The sequence below is a fragment of the Periplaneta americana genome, chromosome 11 (genome assembly GCF_040183065.1).
Source record: "Periplaneta americana isolate PAMFEO1 chromosome 11, P.americana_PAMFEO1_priV1, whole genome shotgun sequence".
NCBI classification, from domain to species: Eukaryota; Metazoa; Arthropoda; class Insecta; order Blattodea; family Blattidae; genus Periplaneta; species Periplaneta americana.
The window spans coordinates 112,639,338-112,658,554 of NC_091127.1; the positions used below are offsets into that span (position 1 = coordinate 112,639,338).

The 19,217-nt window shown below is 36.0% G+C and overlaps 1 non-coding gene across 1 annotated transcript; it reads left to right on the top strand.

The window, feature by feature from the left end:
- The first annotated feature begins 14,487 nt into the window (after positions 1 to 14,487).
- TRNAY-GUA (transfer RNA tyrosine (anticodon GUA)) lies at positions 14,488 to 14,559 on the top strand. Its single transcript has one exon. It is a non-coding gene; the product is annotated as a tRNA-Tyr (tRNA).
- Positions 14,560 to 19,217: the final 4,658 nt, after the last annotated feature.

Sequence of the window (19,217 nt, forward strand, 5' to 3'; positions counted from 1 at the left end):
AAAAACAATACTGCAAAAGAGATAAACTCCTATCATATGTGAGTAATGAAATTATTATTAGGCTTGTAATATTGGGGACCAATTATACAAGTTGGCTGCAGCATGGTACGGCCGGGGATGTGAGCTAGTACGAGAATATTGACTTTGTTCTGCCATCGATTACACGGATAACAAGGTACATATAAACAAATCTGGACAGGTCTAAAAGTAAATATACGCTACGTAGCAATACAAAGATATATTTTACGCACCTTTCGTTATGTGCAGAAGAACTATCATACTGTAGAATTATTCGTGGGTTTGAGTTTCCTCCTTGATTTTCTTGTGCTGCAATATCTCTGTATATAATATCGCTTGTAACCTTATATATTTCTATTACATAATTTTTTACAGGGACATCGTTTTATTTTTACTAACATTTCTAAAATTAACCTAACTATACCTTTGGGTTAACGGAAACACCGTTTTCTACCACCTTCCACGACTGGAGTTCGATTATACTGGCGTAATATACAAACAAATCACCTTACTAGGTATAGGAGGGAAGAAAATTAGTTCATCCATTTACGTAAACTAGGAAATATCACGCTTTTAAGTTTGATAATTTTCATTAGGTTTTTGTTTAATCAAAATACTGTACAGTAGTAACAATGACTGTTTTTACTCACGAACTGAGCTGTCCATGTGGACGTATTCATTATGCAGTGTATAATACTGTCTACAGCACATTAGCATACACTATAGAGAATGAAGTTAAATTGAAAAATAATCATAATATGGATATTTAAACACATTTTTTCAAAATGGCGGCCATTCATTTCGATACAGGCTTTAGTTCTAATGTGTGTAATTCCAATTACCAATTTAGTCCTTCGTACTGGTAACTCATATTGAAATAATTCTGTACCTACTCTGTAAAAGAGTATCTTACGTACTGTAAATTCAATCTTCACTTCTGCTCGATCCGAAAAGATAAAATTACTCAGACATGCTATCTACTGTTCGTCCAAGTGGTTATGTCGCAGGATCGTAGAAAGGGGGGCAATCACATGACAGTTAATTACTTAACGAGGCCCTTTTATTTAAGTTATTTTAAACAGTTGTATGGGTATAATATTATGTAGACGTCCAATACTTACTTACTTACTTACTTACTGGCTTTTAAAGAACCCGGAGGTTCATTGCCGCTCTCACATAAGCCCGCCATTGGTCCCTATCCTGAGCAAGATTAATCCATTCTCTATCATCATATCCCACCTCCCTCAAATCCATTTTAATATCTTCCCATCTACGTCTCGGCCTCCCTAAAGGTCTTTTTCCCTCCGGCCTCCCAACTAACACTATATATGCATTTCTGGATTCGCCCATACATGCTACATTCCTAACAGAAATTAATGTTCTCAGAAAAGAGCTAAGACACTCCAGCCACTAGCCTTTACAGAGAGGCGAATAGAAGCAGGTGGGGAAAACCGGAATGGGACGTAGGCAAATGGACGACAGTACCTGTGCGAAAATGATGCAATATTGAAAGCTCTTTCGTCACTGGAAAACGCGAACATATTTTTGGAACGTTCTGTTTACTATGACCGTAAGGCTACGTGACTGTATATGCGGTCTTGGGTCTGTGTGGAGTACGGTTGAACTTCATTAGTAGAAGGGTTGGGAGTGAATTACATTCAAAAACTCAGGTACAAAAAGAATTGAAGTAAAAATAAAATTATATCCCTGTATAGGCTATAACATTCCCGTCATTCACTTCAAAACACTCACCAAATTCCGCTGCAAAAATATGCGCCTGAAAACCTTCAACCTTGGGCATTATTATTCAGCAGGTACACTGTTTATGCATGCTAGAATACTGACTGGTGAACGGATAGCCAACATGAAATCACAGTAACGCACCCTATCGGTCCCCAACATTACAAGCCTAATTATTACAAATTTGAGGGGGCTTACGATAGTGGTAGTGATAGTGATAAAATTAGTAATAGTGATGACGGTGATGGCAGTAGGGGCAATGAAAATAGTGACACCGCACCTGAATGTGACGCTGACATGGGACTTTCTCAACAGCTTCCGCTATGAGATAGGTAACACAATTTTTAGGCATCTGGTAGCAGGCTAGCATTACTAATAGGGGTTAATAGTCGCGAACTGTAGGGTCGCGTCGCATTCCTGTCAGGTTCCAAGATTAGAGTCTTTAACAGTAATGTCTGCTGTTAAACTACTGTACTCCAACAACGAGAAAGTCTCCAGGGAATGAAACGAAGCGGGGTAATGCTGTGAATGAATGTTGATGTCATAAGATGTCATAAGGTCACACACGTGGGTACTCGTATCTCTATTGGCTATCTCTCAAAGCACAAACCATAACACTAATATACACATTTTATACTACTCTAGTTACAAAATTAGATCACTGTTAATCTCCTGGTCTTTTAATCCCTCCATACAGGAAATAACATATCCAGGAGAGCGAATGATTTTTAAACTGACGTAACTCTAATATTATCTATCTACTTCGCTCCAATAGATGACGCAATAGTAAGCACATTCCTTTCACGGTTTATCACCTGGTTGAAGAACAGTAGGCGTTTTGCATAGCCCCATACACAAAAGTTCAAGGATTTAAATTCGGTGATTTAGTGGCAGGTTCTCGTCTACCTATCCACCGTTCACCATACCGTCTTTTTAATATCGTTTTACACTTGGAAAGAAATGAGATGGGGAAAGTGCGGCATACGTACGAAATATGAATGTTGCCGCTTTACCGTATCCAGGAAAAGTAGGCATTATTTCGTAAACTGTTAATTTGCGCACCCATGCTTACTGGAACGTTTTTTTGCTTCTCTTCGTTTTTACTTCTCATCCCTAAATTTTTTACCTTCACTTTTGAAACATCCTGTATATGCTGATTAGTCAGGTATAATTGCAGAAGAAAAAAAAATGATCCCGCAAAGGCAGATCATGTACAAATGGATTCTTTATCCTCAAAATGTTAATTAAAAACACAGAGAATTTAATACACATTCTTTTGTGGACTATATAAAAGCTATCGAGATAATCAGCACAGCAGACTTAATTGATACGACAGCATTTGATATGAAGCATTTTCAATATACCGTATATAAAATAATTATTTAATCTCATTGAAAGTAAAACATCAGCTCTAAGTATGGAAGCCAATTAATCGCGGAGTTCGACAGGGATGTTACCAGTCTACTTAATTTTTTTATAATTCAGGTAGGCCTGCATGAATTCTCTAATGAAAACTGGAGATATTATCTCATGGCAATTACAAATTTAATTCTAATTTGATATTGCATATAATTCTGTATGCTGGTTGTGAGGTTTTACTGGCAAATTGAGAATGTACAGTATTACAATGCAAACTTTAGTTGAAAAATAAACAAATATTATTACTTACAGATAGTTTTTTTTGTACTCCAGCATTATAATAGTAATTTATGTAACTCGTGTATAATCTTCGTAATTATGGCACGAGAGAATGTTTAGTGCGTCAGTGTAAGCGAGCGCGCTAATTTTTACGAATGTTTATAATGAAGATTATACACGTGTTACAACGTTTTATGATATTCTAGTATTAAAGTACGTAACAAACTGCAGTTTTATAAATGTACAAAATTTAATGTTCTGACTACGGTTCGGATAAAGTAGCTGTATCAGGATAGGCATCTTTGGTCCATGCGTTTTGTTTACAAACATTAACTAGGGCTGTACTGTCCATTCAGTGATGTTTTAGCTAGGGGGTGGGAAGCGCTCTTCCAAGCAGTTAATGTTTGTAAACAAAAGTACGGACCAAGGATACCTATCCTGATACAGTTACTTTATCCGAACCGTAGCTATGACATAGTAGAGATATGAGTACAGGATATGACGTAATATATAGCATGGTTGCTAAGTAACCGTTTCTAAGACAATGTTATTTTGTTGTTGTTTTGAAGCTCTTTCCTATAGGTACGTTGTATAAAATTGTTGTGAAGGCGGTGATGATGTCATAAAATACTAGTTGCTAGGTAACCTTTTCTGGCACCAGTGACAGAATTAGGTCAATTGTGCACAATTTGTAGCGTCATAACAAGCGTGTTTCAATGCTAGGATTGCATAAACAGACTTTATCGTTAGTAAAATTCGTGCATAATATGCCACATTATTCTACCAGTCGTAAAATATTACCATGCAAACTAGGATGTCGTGACTTCTACTATAACGGCATAACTTGTGTCATAAAGTTAACAGTATGAAACGATTTACCATACTATAATATTTTTAATACCGTCATTAGGGGTTACTTTGATATTGGGGGCTACTTTGATAACCACTTCGATCGATTACTAAAATCGAATTCGCGCGAAAGATATCAGAATGTGGCCAACTTTGGATCTCGTGTTGGCAGTTCTGTTAAACTAGTTATGAGATAGCGACGGTGCTATATAAATACTACATGTTGTAGAGGAGAAATTAAATATTTTGTGGTTTATAAAGTGAATGAGGATTTCTGACACCTGCAAAACTTTGAAGCTACACAGGTAAGCATACTTATAAATGAATATTCAATTCTATCTTCAAATAAAGTTGTTCTTTGGCATTTAAAGTGTAGCTTGTCGTTCACTTGAATGTTGCAGAATGCACACCAGTTACGTTGAAGTGTCACGGGGTAACTTTGATAGAGAGGATGGGGCTAAATTGATAATCTAGTCAAACATTTAAAATTACATTTATATTGTTTTAGACGTTATCGCTGTCCGTCCAGAGCTACTATGCTGCGAGATTATAAAAAGGAACTAGGTTCTCGTTAGTACAACAATTTTTCAGATTCTTCAGAGGAGCCTGGAGTCATATTTTGATGGAGTGGAAAGAGAAAATCCTCCATTTTTAACTGTACCGAAGGCTAATTTTCCAAGCTTGTTGAATAAAGGATTGATCCACATCGATAAGACAAAGTTACAGACAAATACTAATAAACAATCATTTCCCGGAGATACAGCACAGTCTGAAATAAAACACATTTTGATAAAACGTTTCCTTTTCTACGGGCATTTGTACTTGCAATAAGAAAGAAGTCCTCAAAAAAATTCCGGAGACTGTAGAAGCTGTTGAACAACAGATTGAGAGTTGCCTTATGGCATTTCTTCAAGAACACTGATTTGGGAATTCTAGTACAGCTGGCTCTATGATGAGAAAAAAAGAGACTACTCAATGTTGAATCAGGGAAGAGTATAGTTACTGCGTCTACTTCAAACAACAAATGCAGCAGTGATAACGAAGAGCCTCAGGTGATTTGTGTAAATAGGCAGATCAAAGCTTCAGGCCCCAAAATTCCAGAAGATGCTAACATATGAAATAGAATCGGAAAACCCAAAAACAGGAAATTTCATCCTTGCTAAATTTCTTTACTATAAAGATAAGAAAATCTTCACACATGTCTTTGAAATTGTGGACATGGCATCAAATGGGATAGTGATTCATGGTCTCAAAGGAGCTGATGAGAGTGAAACAAAATTTAAGCCAATTGACAGAACATTTATATTATTTCAATGCAACACATCATCAAGATTTTACCTTCTTCAGTCGCAGAACTAACTGACAATTCTATGATTTATGTCGTCCCTATTGTTCTTGAATTCAAGTAAATTCTAGTTTTGTTTCCATTATTTTTATGAAAAGTTGATTTAGTTTGTAGTCTAAATTAATTATTTATGAGATTGGTAATGTTTTGATAGAACAAATTTGATTTCAACAATTTATATAATTTTCTATGTCTATTATAATATACAATGAGCCTTTGTACTTTTCTTGCAAATGAAATACTAATGTGGTATTTGAAATGTCCTTTAAATATAATTTCATTTGCTTAATTTGCCCTGATTTACCTCTATAATAGCAAATCTCACAACTTTAGTTTGACTCTATTATGCCATCTTCGGGTTACTACGGAAATCTGGCTTTAAATAATGGTATATCAAAGTAGCCCCCATCACAGTTTAGCTTTGATAGTGTGGTCTTTATTTTTTTTCACGGGTACAAATCAAAACATTTATTTTCTTAGAAATAGGATAGCAAGGTAAAGACAATCTCATATCTACATATTTTTTATATGTTAAAATGCTAAAAAATTAAACTGTAACCATAAAAGATGTAAGTTAAATCTATTAAAGTAGCCCCACTTGACGGTACATCATTATTGTCATAGCAACCTCTTTCTTCATAGACCTTTTTCTTACCGTGCTCTTTCCGATAGCAATGTCCCCATACACGACGCAAAATATGTTTTCAGCCTCCTCCGCTGCTTTCGCCCCTCTATTGAACTAAAAAAAAAAAAAAAAAACAACATGTCGGAAATGTTCCACTTTCTCTACTTGACACTCCATTTTGTAACGTCTACGGCTTCACTCACTATATGCAAAAATTAAAACTTCAATATGTAAACTCAAGCACAACAATTGAACTTCAAATAAAAAATGACAATAGATAAATAAATGCATAGCAACCGGAGTACCAACAATCGAAAAAAAACCGCTACGAACCTATGCACCAACCTAATGGAATTCTTACCTTTAAGTGGTTTTACGTTAAACCATTATGAAACAGTAGAATGTATAAATACAAGTATAGGCTAAGGGCTTTTCTTAATTGACGTATATGATGCGAAAAAATTAAAATAACAAAACACTGATTTATTTGATATAAAATAACAATGATAAGAATATATAAATAAAATATAATATATTACGATATTATTATATATTACACTGCATATAATACTTTATATATTATATATATTATAGTATAATACAGTCTAGTATATTTAATTTATACCTATTATTGTATAATTATTGTAATATAATTATCAGGCAGTAGGCCTACATCTCTCACTTGGCGATATGTCAGAAGAAAAACAATGTGCACCTGAAGTCTGATTAGTGTAACATGTAACTAGTCAGCGATGTATGGAGGGGAAAATGAATTGGCCATCCTACTCCAAAATCTCCAGACTTTGTTGTCTCATAAGTGATGTCTTATTGTTGTCACTTCTGAGGTTCAAACCTGTCTTTGGATAGTTGACTAAGCAAAGAAATGAAAATCAAAGCTTTTTGGAATACGGTAATTAACTTTCTTAATAAGGACTACAGTTTTTAAGGAGAAGTGAGATTTGGTACTAAAAAGTAATAATTAAATCATATATAAATAAGTGAGGCTGATTCATGAAAGAAGCTGATCTGAATAACAATATTTTTAAATTTGTAGGCTATAAAAATCAATAATGAAACCCTAAAATATCCAGAAGCAAACAAGATTGAAGTTACATGAAACTCTTGCTAGGCCAGTTCTTTCTCACGAAGATGAAACCTGGACAGTTAGGAAAATAACAAAAAGTGGCTAACAGCGGAAATGAGACTTACGAGGCGCACTGCAGCTTATAGCAAACGGGTCACAAAAGAAATTGTGCAATAATGAAACAAATAAACCTGTCCTAAACTACATACGAACATAAAGAAAGAGTTGGATGAGCCGCGTTAAAGGAATGGACCGTGAGAAAACTTCAAAACATTCACCGCTGTGGGGTAACGGTTAGTATGCCCGACTGTGAAACGTGCGGGCCTGGCTTGAAATCGCGGTTATAATAGTTATCTGGTTGAGTTTTCTTTCCGCTGGTTTCCCTTGGCCCATTGAGAGCAAATTCTGGGTAACTTTCGGCACTGGACCCTGGACTCATATCGCTGGCATTATTGCCTTTATTTCATTCAGACGCTAGACAACCATCGCAGTTGATAAAAGTCGTAAAATAAACCGAGTAAAAAACTACAAAACGGTTCTTGCGTTATCACTTCATAGGCAGAAGATCAATTAATTAATTAACCGGCAAAGAGATGGATCCAGATCATTTCCCACATGGACTAACTTTGTCTGAGAGAAAAAGATTGCTCTTTTATGGTCCCGTTTTTGACATTGAAAATCCTTGCACAAAATTTTAACGGTGACGGGTACAGGAGTACTACAGATCTTCACAGTGACGTACAGGGTGTTTCCGAGGTGGTGTTACAAACTTTCAGGGATGATGGCGAAGGTTACATGTATCAATTTGAAATAAGGAACCATGGTCCGGAAAAGGCCGAGTCGAAAGTTACAAGCAAAAATAGTTGTGTAGAAATGAAATAATTTTATTTCTCTGTACACCTTATTTATGTGTATTTATCTGTACATCTTACACATATTGTATTTATCTGACGTTGTTTACGTTGTCTACTTACAGTATTCCATTTAGTGCTCTGTCTGAGGGGTGTGGACAGGAAACTACACTAAAGCAATGCAGATGGCGTAATGTGTAACGGACATGGTCGGTCCTGATATGCACGTCTGTAGACAGTAGTGTACGAGTATGTGTACAAGTTGCAGTGTCCAGTCGATCAGTCCTAGTGAAATGGAGGAGTACACGAGAGCGGAATAAGCAGACCTGATTTTCGAATACGGATGAGCTAATGGGAAGAGTAGACAAGCTCACAGATTGTATCGGCCCAAGTACCCATGTAGGAGACATTCGGCCCATACCATCTTTCCTCGACTGTTCCAAAGATTAAGGGAAGGAGGGCACGTGGTGCCGAATTACAATTCCATTTCCACACAACTATTTTTGCTTATAACTTTCGACTCGGTCATTTCCGGACCAGGGTTCTTTATCTCAAATTGATACATGTGCCCTTCCCCATCATCCCTGAAAGTTTGTAACACCACCTCGGAAACTCCCTGTATACATGGCACTTAATCTCAGTCAACACGGATAATTAAAATAAGAGGGAGGATAGATATTTACTTCGCTTCACTCCAAACAGTGGAAATCACTTCTTTATTTACGGAAAGGCGACGAATGTCAAAATCTATATGTTACTGTATATGTTTCCACGTTCATTGTATTCAGAAGTGTACTTTTGATCCCAGTTGCTTGGGGTAGCCAAGTATAACGGAACAACAAATAAATTACTTCAAATCGCACCAATTTGCCGTGAAATGTACTCGTAGTTCCGAAACGTAGGAGATGTTAAGTTCCAGATCACAGTGTAATCTTGACTTTTTTTCTAAGTTTTATATTACATTTTATTTATACACATTACATATCATCATCATCATCATCATCATCATCATCATATTACACCTAGTGATCTGTTACGGTCTCTATATTTATTACATTAAAATTTAAAATGTTTACACAGTGTTTTGATTTAAACTGTCTTTTGTCTTGATCGATTTAATAATAATTAAAGAGTGTGAGCCCAAAACACGTTCAGTCTACTTTTATGGCAGCACTAGGCTAGTATTTTTATCCAATAGCCCACGGACTGAGCGACTTTTAAAGTGATATGCACAATAACGCTAACTTTTAGACAAGGATTGCTATTTTCGAAGAAAACAAGCTTAAAATACAGGGTGTAAGGGATATAAGTGCCATTATTTTAACTGATTATTCATGTCATATGGAACAAAAAAGTCCTCACAATTTTTTTCTAATTGCAATATTTAATTAATTATTATTATTAAACGCAGAATAAATATGGGAAATGCGTGTTATTATTCGGTTCAGAAGCTCTTGTCATCTAGTTTGTTGTCAAAAAATCTGAAAGTTAAAATTTATAAAACAGTTGTATTACCGGTTGTTCTGTATGGTTGTGAAACTTGGACTCTCACTTTGAGAGAGAAACGGAGATTAAGGGCGTTTGAGAATAATGTTCTTAGGAAAATAATTGGGGCTAAAAGGGATGAAGTTACAGGAGAATGGAGAAAGTTACACAACGCAGAACTCCATGCATTGTATTCTTCACCTGACATAATTAGGAACATTAAATTCAGACGTTTGATATGGGCAGGGCATGTTGCACGTATGGGCGAATCCAGAAATGCATATAGAGTGTTATTTGGTAGACCGGAGGGAAAAAGACCTTTGGGGAGGCCGAGACGTAGATGGAAGGATAATATTAAAATGGATTTGAGGGAAGTGGGATATGATGATAGAGACTGGATTAATTTTGCACGGGATAGTGACCAATGGCGGGCTTATGTGAGGACAGCAATGAACCTCCGGGTTCCTTAAAAGCCATTTGTAAGTAAGTAAATTATTAAAGTTTACAACGTTTTTGGATGGGGAGGAGAGGGTTTACAGTACACAGTACAGCTGAAGACGGGACAAACATACATACACCGATACAAAACAGATGCTCTGTTCCAATGTAGGGCCGGACCAGGCCAACTGTTGCTTACATGAAACGCGCAGCAAATACAAACTTTCACAATCTCAATCTCTCTCTATGGTAAATTTCCATTTTATTTAACAATATTGCTCTATTTTTTATTGTACGTCTAGAAGTAAACAATAATGGTTTACTGCACAAAATCACAAGAACGTTTTTTTTCTAATGAAACATTTTAATCTTTCTCGATTCCGTAAAGCAGTATCATTTTTAAAGAAATTTAAAGTTTGCATTTTGTCATATTTTACAACATGACACTTGACAAAATCATTTCTTACAGATAAACCATTCGTAAGTGATTGTCTAAGTTCAGTTTGTTTTCGTATCAATACGAACTCGTTAAATTACATTTGAAAATTGTACATACCGATTTATATAAGATTTTCCACTTGTCCACCGTCGTTGAGGTCCACGATTTTCGAAACGGGGTAAGAGAATCCCAGTTTCTAATAATCGTTGAGAAACTGCTACAAAGGTTCGCCGATTAGATAACCTTCTTTGCGGAAAACGTTGACGGTACATCCTTCTTGCCGCACTTGAATTACGACGACATTCTCCATAAATTATTATTCCTGATATTCCTGAACTGTGAATGACATTGTAAGTTTTTTTTTATCGAATACCTATACTAAATTGCCATCCGCTCGGCAGGAGACGTGTGGACAGGGAGTTTGAACTCAGCTGATCTGTACATCTGTGCAGATACGTCAGCTGCATGCATCCTGATGAACTTTGCCACGTCTCTCACGCCAGAATTTTAACAAATTTAAGTATGAATTATTATTTCATTTCACAGAAACGTAATGGAACACACAAATATTTATTTAAACTAATATTAACTCTTTGCTAGATGTTGGGTAAAGTTGCCTTTTTCCGTGATACTCCTAACCCCGTGATATATATATATATATATATTTTTAATTGAATGTCAGTCAAAGCTTTGCCGTTCGACCATAGCGCCAGACATCTTTCTCGAAAGAGTGCATCTTTCGCCTACTTTTGAGACAGCGGTGAACTTCCTAGCAAGATACCCAATCCCGTGACGTTCAGTGAAAGTAACGTATCATGGAATTAGGGCTATCACGGAATTAGGCAACTTTAGTTTACCTACTAATAAAAATGTTTTCGTAATTTTACTAACAATATAAGCAGTATAACGGAAATAAAATAAGGAAAGAAATATTTTTTTTTTCTGGGAAAACTACAAAGTTTTGACCCTATGTTGCATGGATATTTTTTGATCTTGTAGACCGTCCCTGACGACTGTGAAAAGAACGGCACTTATAACCCTTACATCCCGTGTAATGATAGAGATCTGAAACATAATCATCCATATTATGTATCAATCTTAATGATTATCAAATGGACTGAGCAAGTTTTGGGATCACATTCTTCAATTATTTTACATGTGAGCAATTTCGCTTTTTCGTTGTATCTAGGTAACGGATCTGAACTTGTAAGAATCCCCGCGCGTTGCGTTCTTGTATGCAAGTTCTTACAGCTGTTAACTTCTCGTTTCTTGGATGCCTGGGAAATTACATCTCAGGACTCAACAGTTCGCCAAGTTTGACGTTTAGACGCATTCATATTTTAAGTCAAGGATGAGGAGTAGGTTGAATATATTAACAGTCAGACCATGCGAAGTTGAAAAACTCCAATAAAGGAAATGAAACAAGGGTATACCGCAGTTGCGAAATTTTCGTTACTTTCAGGCGAAACTAAAGACATTCTCTCTCAAGTGCTTTAGAACGAAACAAATGAATAGCGCATGGATTTCACTTTACTTTCAAACTAAGGTATAAGAAAACAACGGGATTGGGTTAAAAGTTTTACTTTCTTGAAGTACAGTAGTCTACCTCATGGAGATCTTACGTTATTGCTAATTTTTTCAATTATTCTATCTACGAGTGGGAAATCAAACTTAACAGAAACTCTTTCAAGATAGATATAGATACTCTTCGATGACCAGTCCTTTATCCAACTCCGAATACACTACTGGCATTTGACTTATTACGCCATCACCGTATTCTCTACTTTGTCTCTCAGAATCCTCTATGTTCTCAGATAGAGACTATTGATTTATTATACCGGGTGAACCGTAATTAATATAATTAATTTCGGAGGTTATTCTTTGAGATATTTCAAACAAAAAGATTAATACCATTTTGCTCTTGTTGCTTCCTTTTAGAGATTGAAAATTGTTTTATATGAAACATGTCATAGGGTTTTGGGAAAGCCATATATTTAATTCCCAATATGCTCAGTCACTTAAAGAAAGCAGTGTATTATGATAATAAATAATTGAAAAAATATTAGTTTTATCCATTGAATGTGCAGGAATATGATCCGAACAAATGTAACATTGTAAAATTCCTTTGCAGAACGAAAAGTTACATTTGTTCGGATCAAATTTCTGCACATTTAATGGATAAAACTACAGGGTGATCCGTTTGGGTATAGATAAAATAAAAACACCGTAAAACATTTACTACTGAACGTTATTGAAACTTTATGCATACAACACTGAAACATGAGAGATTCCTCAGAGCTCAACATGACCCCCATTGCGCACCCTGCACAACTCATAACGGTGATGAAATTCAGCCCGTGTCCGTTGTAACATAAGAGGGGTAATTTGTTGAAAAACTTGAGTAAATTTTACTCTCAGATCATCAATGTTCCTGGGTTTCTGTGAAAAGACAATGTCTTTAACAAAACCCTACACGAAGAAGTAATTGTAATTGTAAATTTAATAGCCTACTAATTGTAATTTTATTTGTAATTTTAATTGTAAATTTAATACTGATTGTAATTTTATTCTTCATATTATAGTTGGAATCTCCTGGCCTAACGGTCTTATCTCTACCAGGTTAAATAAATAAATACTAAATAATAAGAAGTTGGGGGGAGGGCTAGATCTGGGCAGTTTGGGAGCCTAGCCAAGAAATAGCTGCTTCTCGTACTGGGTTTCGCCTGCGACCTCCTGCATGTTTTTCAACACAGAACCTATTTCTACAATGTTCGATATCACAACATTATGGAATCGTATTTAGGTACATTATGCACACCATACGCACGTCAAAATTCCCTTTGAACTCTTTTAACACTCTCAAATTAAGCATACCAAAGAACACATTGTGTCCGCTGTTGATTTGTAGTAGCCATTTTAATCATCCACGATTTTCATTTGTCCTTTCAGATTATGTATTGTTGATTGTCATATATAGTGAAACTCCTATCTTTTAATCATAATATAACCAGCAAGAAATTGTTGCTACTGTCATAATAGCTTTATAATAATACATTAATATTATCCATACCCAAACGGATCAGACTGTAATATTTTTCAATAATTTAATATCATAATACACTGCTCTCTTAAAGTGACTGAGCATATTGGAAATTAAACAAATAGCTTTGTCAAAACACGCCATGGAATATTTCTTATCAAACAATTTTTATCTCGAATCGGAAGAAAAAACGAGCAAAGTTATATTATACCTTCTCGTTTGAAATATCTCAAGGAATAATCCTCTGAAATTAATGACTTTACTTACGGTTCATCCTGTCCCTCATATGTTCTGCTTTCTTTCCTATTTTGTCCGCCAAAACCCTCATACGTATCATAAGAGACTGTTCTGTAAACATTTGTATAAAAATATCAATGAGATGATGTCTCGTCACTTGATTGAGAGGGAAAGAGTTGCTAATTTATCATATGTCTGTGAAACTACTGATTTAAATTCTTTTTCGTTCGTGGTGGTTATGTTTGTTTCTTCAAAAGTTTAGAATATGACATTTAAATTACGAATTTATTTATTCCAGATCTCATCTGTTACTTACCTCGAGAGCAACGCTCCCCTCATTTCTTAACTTTGTTTATTGCTTTGGTAGCCGGAGATCTCCGCTCATACGAAATATTTTCCTGCAATCTCAGTCGAAAATGTGCTCGCTGAGACACCTGTTTGCGGAGCAACGAACTTGATTATTTATGTTGCTATTTTGCTCATGTTGTTGGATTATTTTTTAGCTTTATTGGTTTGATGAAAGAGTAATGGAACGGAGAAAAATTCTCTCCGGCGCCGGGATTTGAACCTGGGTTTTCAGCTCTACGTGCTGACGCTTTATCCACTAAGCCACACCGGATTCCACCCCGGCGTCGGAAGAATCGTATCCAAGAGTTGGAACTTAAAACTGAGACGATTCTTCCGACGCCGGGGTGGAATCCGGTGTGGCTTAGTGGTTAAAGCGTCAGCACGTAGAGCTGAAAACCCGGGTTCAAATCCCGGCGCCGGAGAGAATTTTTCTCCGTTCCATTACTCTCTCATCGTATGATAACGCAGAATATCTGCATGGAAATATCATATGTACTTCGGTACATTATAATAATATATATTTATTGGTTTGGCTTATTATTCCTCATTTTACTTACTTATTTATGGCTTTTAAAGAACCCGGATATTCATTGCCGACCTCACATAAGCCTGCCATCCGTCCCTATTCTGTGCAAGATTAATCCAATTCCTATCATCATATCCCACTCCTTGGAATCCATTTTAATATTATCCTCCCATCTACGTCTCGGCCTCCCCAAATGTCTTTTTCCCTCCGGTCTCCCAACTAACATACTACATGCATTTCTGGATTCGCCCATACGTGCTACATACCCTGCCTATCTCAAATTTCGGATTAAACATTCCTAATTACGTTAAGTGAATAATACAAAGCGTACAATTCTGCGTTGTGTAACTTTCTTCATTCTCCTGTAACTTCATCCCTCTTAGCCCCAAATATTTTCCTAAGAACTTTATTCTCAAACACCCTTGACCTATGTTCCTCTCTCAAAGTGAGAGTCCAAGTTTCACAACCATACAGAACAACCGGTAATATAACTGTTTTATAAATTCTAACTTTCACATTTTTTGACAGCAGATTATATGGTAAAAGTTTCTGAACCGAATAATAACAGGCATTTCCCATATTTATTCTGCGTTTAATTTCCTCCCGAGTGCCATTTATATTTGTTGCTGTTGCTCTAATATATTTGAATTTTTCCACCTCTTCGAAGGATAAATTTCCAATGTTTATATTTCCATTTCGTACGATATTTTGGTTACGAGACATAATCATATACTTTGCCCTTTTTTGGGATTTACTTCCAAATCTATCGCTTTACTTGTTTCAACTAAAATTTCCGTATTTTCCCTAATCTTTCGTTCCTCATTTTACTGGTTTAATATCTTTTAAATTGGATTCTTTAATTTTTCTTTGTAATTGGGAGGACATTTTGCTTAGAGCCCTTTTGTATGAGTGCAATCAGAAACAGAACTTAGTTAAATTGATATAATATGAGTACTGCCATTACAGTCAGTGTGATTAATCCTGACAAGTCATACAGATGGAAACAGTAGTATATCAATTTAACTAAGTTTTTTACTTATCTGAACATACTTCAACTTTAATTATAAAAAACGGGATTGTTTTGCATCTCCTAAATCTAAACTACGGAACAGAATACCTGCTTTACTTTTTTCGCAATTAAACTATGCTAAGAATATTTATCATCCTCGGAAGATTTCAATGTAGGCCCTACGATCTTTGGCCACCGTCAATCAGTGTATCTCTATGATTAACTAAAATTAAGATGTTTAATCTTGGGAGTTTAATCATACAATCACCACTATTATACGTATCATGTTATCTATCCACGATACCAACTGTATGGAATACGTACACCGGATGTGCTATGAGAGAAGTAACAGTTTCAAATCCCTACAGATCTTCTAACGATTGAGTCTTTTAGTATGACACAACGAGAATGAGACATTTCTCCATGCAAGGGAATATTTCTACTGTAGACGCCATTTAGAATGTGTGAGTTAATAATAATTAATATTATGGTTTATTTCACGACGCTCGCAACTGCACAGGTTATATCAGCGTCGCCGGTGTGCTGGAATTTTGTCCCACAGGAGTTCTTTTACATGCCAGTAAATCTACTGACATCAGCCTGTCGCATTTAAACACACTTAAATGCCATCGACCGGGATCAAACCCGCATGCTCGAGCACAGAAGGCCAGCGCTATACCGTCTACGTTACCCAGGCCGACATGTGTGAGTTAATAAACAGATTAGAATGGTGAAATGGACGAAAGGGAATTGTATAAAAATCAGAGTATTGTGAGAAAATCTGTCTCATATCCACTTTTTCCACAGAAACCTTACAGTTTTCTTTACCGTCCGCTCAGTGAGCTAGATCTGGTAGAACATCGCGTCTATGTGAGGAAAGAAGTGAATTTAATAGTGGGAGGAAGTGTAGTCTGTGTCACAAAGAGTTTATTGAGCTATTTAAAGATGTGATAACATGTATACAAGAGGGAGTGGGGAGCGCAAAGGAAGAACGGAACTTAGAGTTGTATAAAGAAGCAGTTTAAGAGAGTTGGATGAGTATACAGCTGAATGGATCAATGAATGAATGAATACAGGTTTAGAAAAAAGAATAAAAATAGAAAAAATGCAAGAAAAAGACATGAATATGGGTACAGTAGAAGGAAGATGCAAATTACAGAAAAAGCAGAGGAAGGAAACACGGTATCAAAAGAAAGGAAGAAAGAAAAGAAAAGAAAAAAGAAAGGAAAGGAAAAGAAAGGACAAGAAAAGAAAAGAAAGTAAGAGTGAGAGAAAGAGATAGAAAGAGAAAAATGGAGTCTGTGAAGTGGACAAACAGAATAAGAAATGAAGTTGTGTTTAAAAGACTGGGTGAAGAAAGAATGACGCTGAAACTGATCAGGAAGAGAAAAAAGAATTGGTTGGGTCACTGGCTGAGAAGAAACTGCCTACTGAAGGATGCACTAGAAGGAATAGTGAACGGGAGAAGCATTCGGAGCAGAAGGAGATATCAGATTATAGACGACATTAAGATATGTTGGTCATATGCGGAGACTAAGAGGAAGGCAGGAAATAGGAAAGATTGGAGAATGCTGGGTTTGCAGTGAAAGACTTGCCCATGGTCAGAACACGTATGTATGTATGTATGTATGTATGTATGTATGTATGTATGTATGAATGTATAGCAATGAAAACGAAAGTGGAGTTATGTAGAAAGAGAGACGTGAGAAAAACGAACTAGGCGAGGACATACAAAAACATGATAGGAGTGAAAGCAAAGCGAAGATCTCTATTCCACATTCTTACCATTTCTTCCATAGAAAGTCAGCAGTTAATAGGTTTGACTTAATGCTAATAAAGTAACATTATACTGTATTAATCAAACTCACAGAAATGAAGCCAGTATTACTGTAAGGTAGCCTGTAACTAAAATTAGAACACTGTAGACTGAAAAAAAAAAAAAAAAAAAAAAAAAAAAAAAAAAAAACATAAAACGTGATGACGGCAGAACTGCTGGAGCGTGTCAGTGTAAACAAAGGCGTCTAGACAACGTCAATTCTTGTACGAGTATACTAACGAGCCGACTCTCGACGGAAGCAAGGTACAACTTCCTGGGAACCTTCTCCATGGCAGAGAGAGAGTTACTGTACATGCATGTTTGATGCAAGTCTTATGAGGAGAAATATTAATCCCTCCTTATTTTTATTAAACCTCCTTCTGTTTTAGGACGCCGCGTTTGTGGCTCAACTGCTAGTGCGTTGGTATTCCATCCAGGCGGCCCGACCTCGATCCTTGGCCAGGTCGTGTTAGAATTTGTGATGGATAAATCAGACGTTGCAGAGGGTTTTCTCGGGATATTCCCATTTCCCTCTATCATTCCACCAATACTCTCCACCTCTCCCTGAAAATCTATAATCTGTAATAGTTAAAATAGGCTGGGGTGAATGAAATCTTGGGGATAGTACGGATTTTAGATGTTGATATAAGAAGGGCTTAGGACTTTGGGCCCCTAGGGCTAATCAGACTACTTTTATGCAGGCGGGATCTGGCTCTATCAGGGGCTGAGGTAGGATGGCCCATCTACCAGCGAAGGATTCACGAATTGACCCAGGTCAGCTGTCGGACTTGGACAATCATCGCATATGATAAGGCGTAAGGGGAGCGCTCTTTAGACCCCCCTAGCCACCCGCTCGGTCATTATTATGACAGTCGTCGTCGTCACCACCACCACCACCACCACCACCACTACCACTACTACAACCACCATCACCGCTGTCGATCGACATCATTACCACCACCTATTAAATTAAAAGAAAAATATATTTAAAAAAAAAAAATAATAATAATACTAATAATAATAATAAACAGTAGGAGGTAGTTGGAAGTCACAGCTTAAACTAATGACTCATAGAGGCCGTCGAAATAACCGGTATAGCCGAGTGAAGATTTAATAATAATAATAATAATAATAATAATAATAATAATAATAATAATAATAATAATAATAATAATAACAATAAACAGTAGGAGGTAGTTGTAAATCTCAGCTTAAAAAAATTACCATTTGGCGTAGGGAACACACCAAAGTTATCTGCAGACCAGAAAAAAATATTATGAACCATAACAGTAGTAGGCCTATTACTGTAAGAGACAGTTTAGAGTTTGTATTATTTGATGCTACGAGTCCGTCAAAACAGTCGACATATCTGAGAATAAAACTTTTAATACTTTCTGAAAGAATTAACACAATCGGTTGGAATATATATATTTTATTAACATTTCCGCAGTATGACACAAATTGTTTTCGTAACCTGAAACACAAGTTTTTTACAATTTCATATAAACTGATTTACTCAAATTTTCATGTCTTAAAATCTCGCGAAATCTAAATTTTCACAATTTTGTTTCTTTGCGTTGGTCCATGAAACCTTGATAGATACTGATGTAGAAACATGATTTAAACATTTCTTTTAACTATTAGGTGAATGCAATTGAAATTACAGATTTTATTAGCGTTTAAATATTTAAACACTGTAATATTAATATTTTTGTTCCTTTGTGTCGAA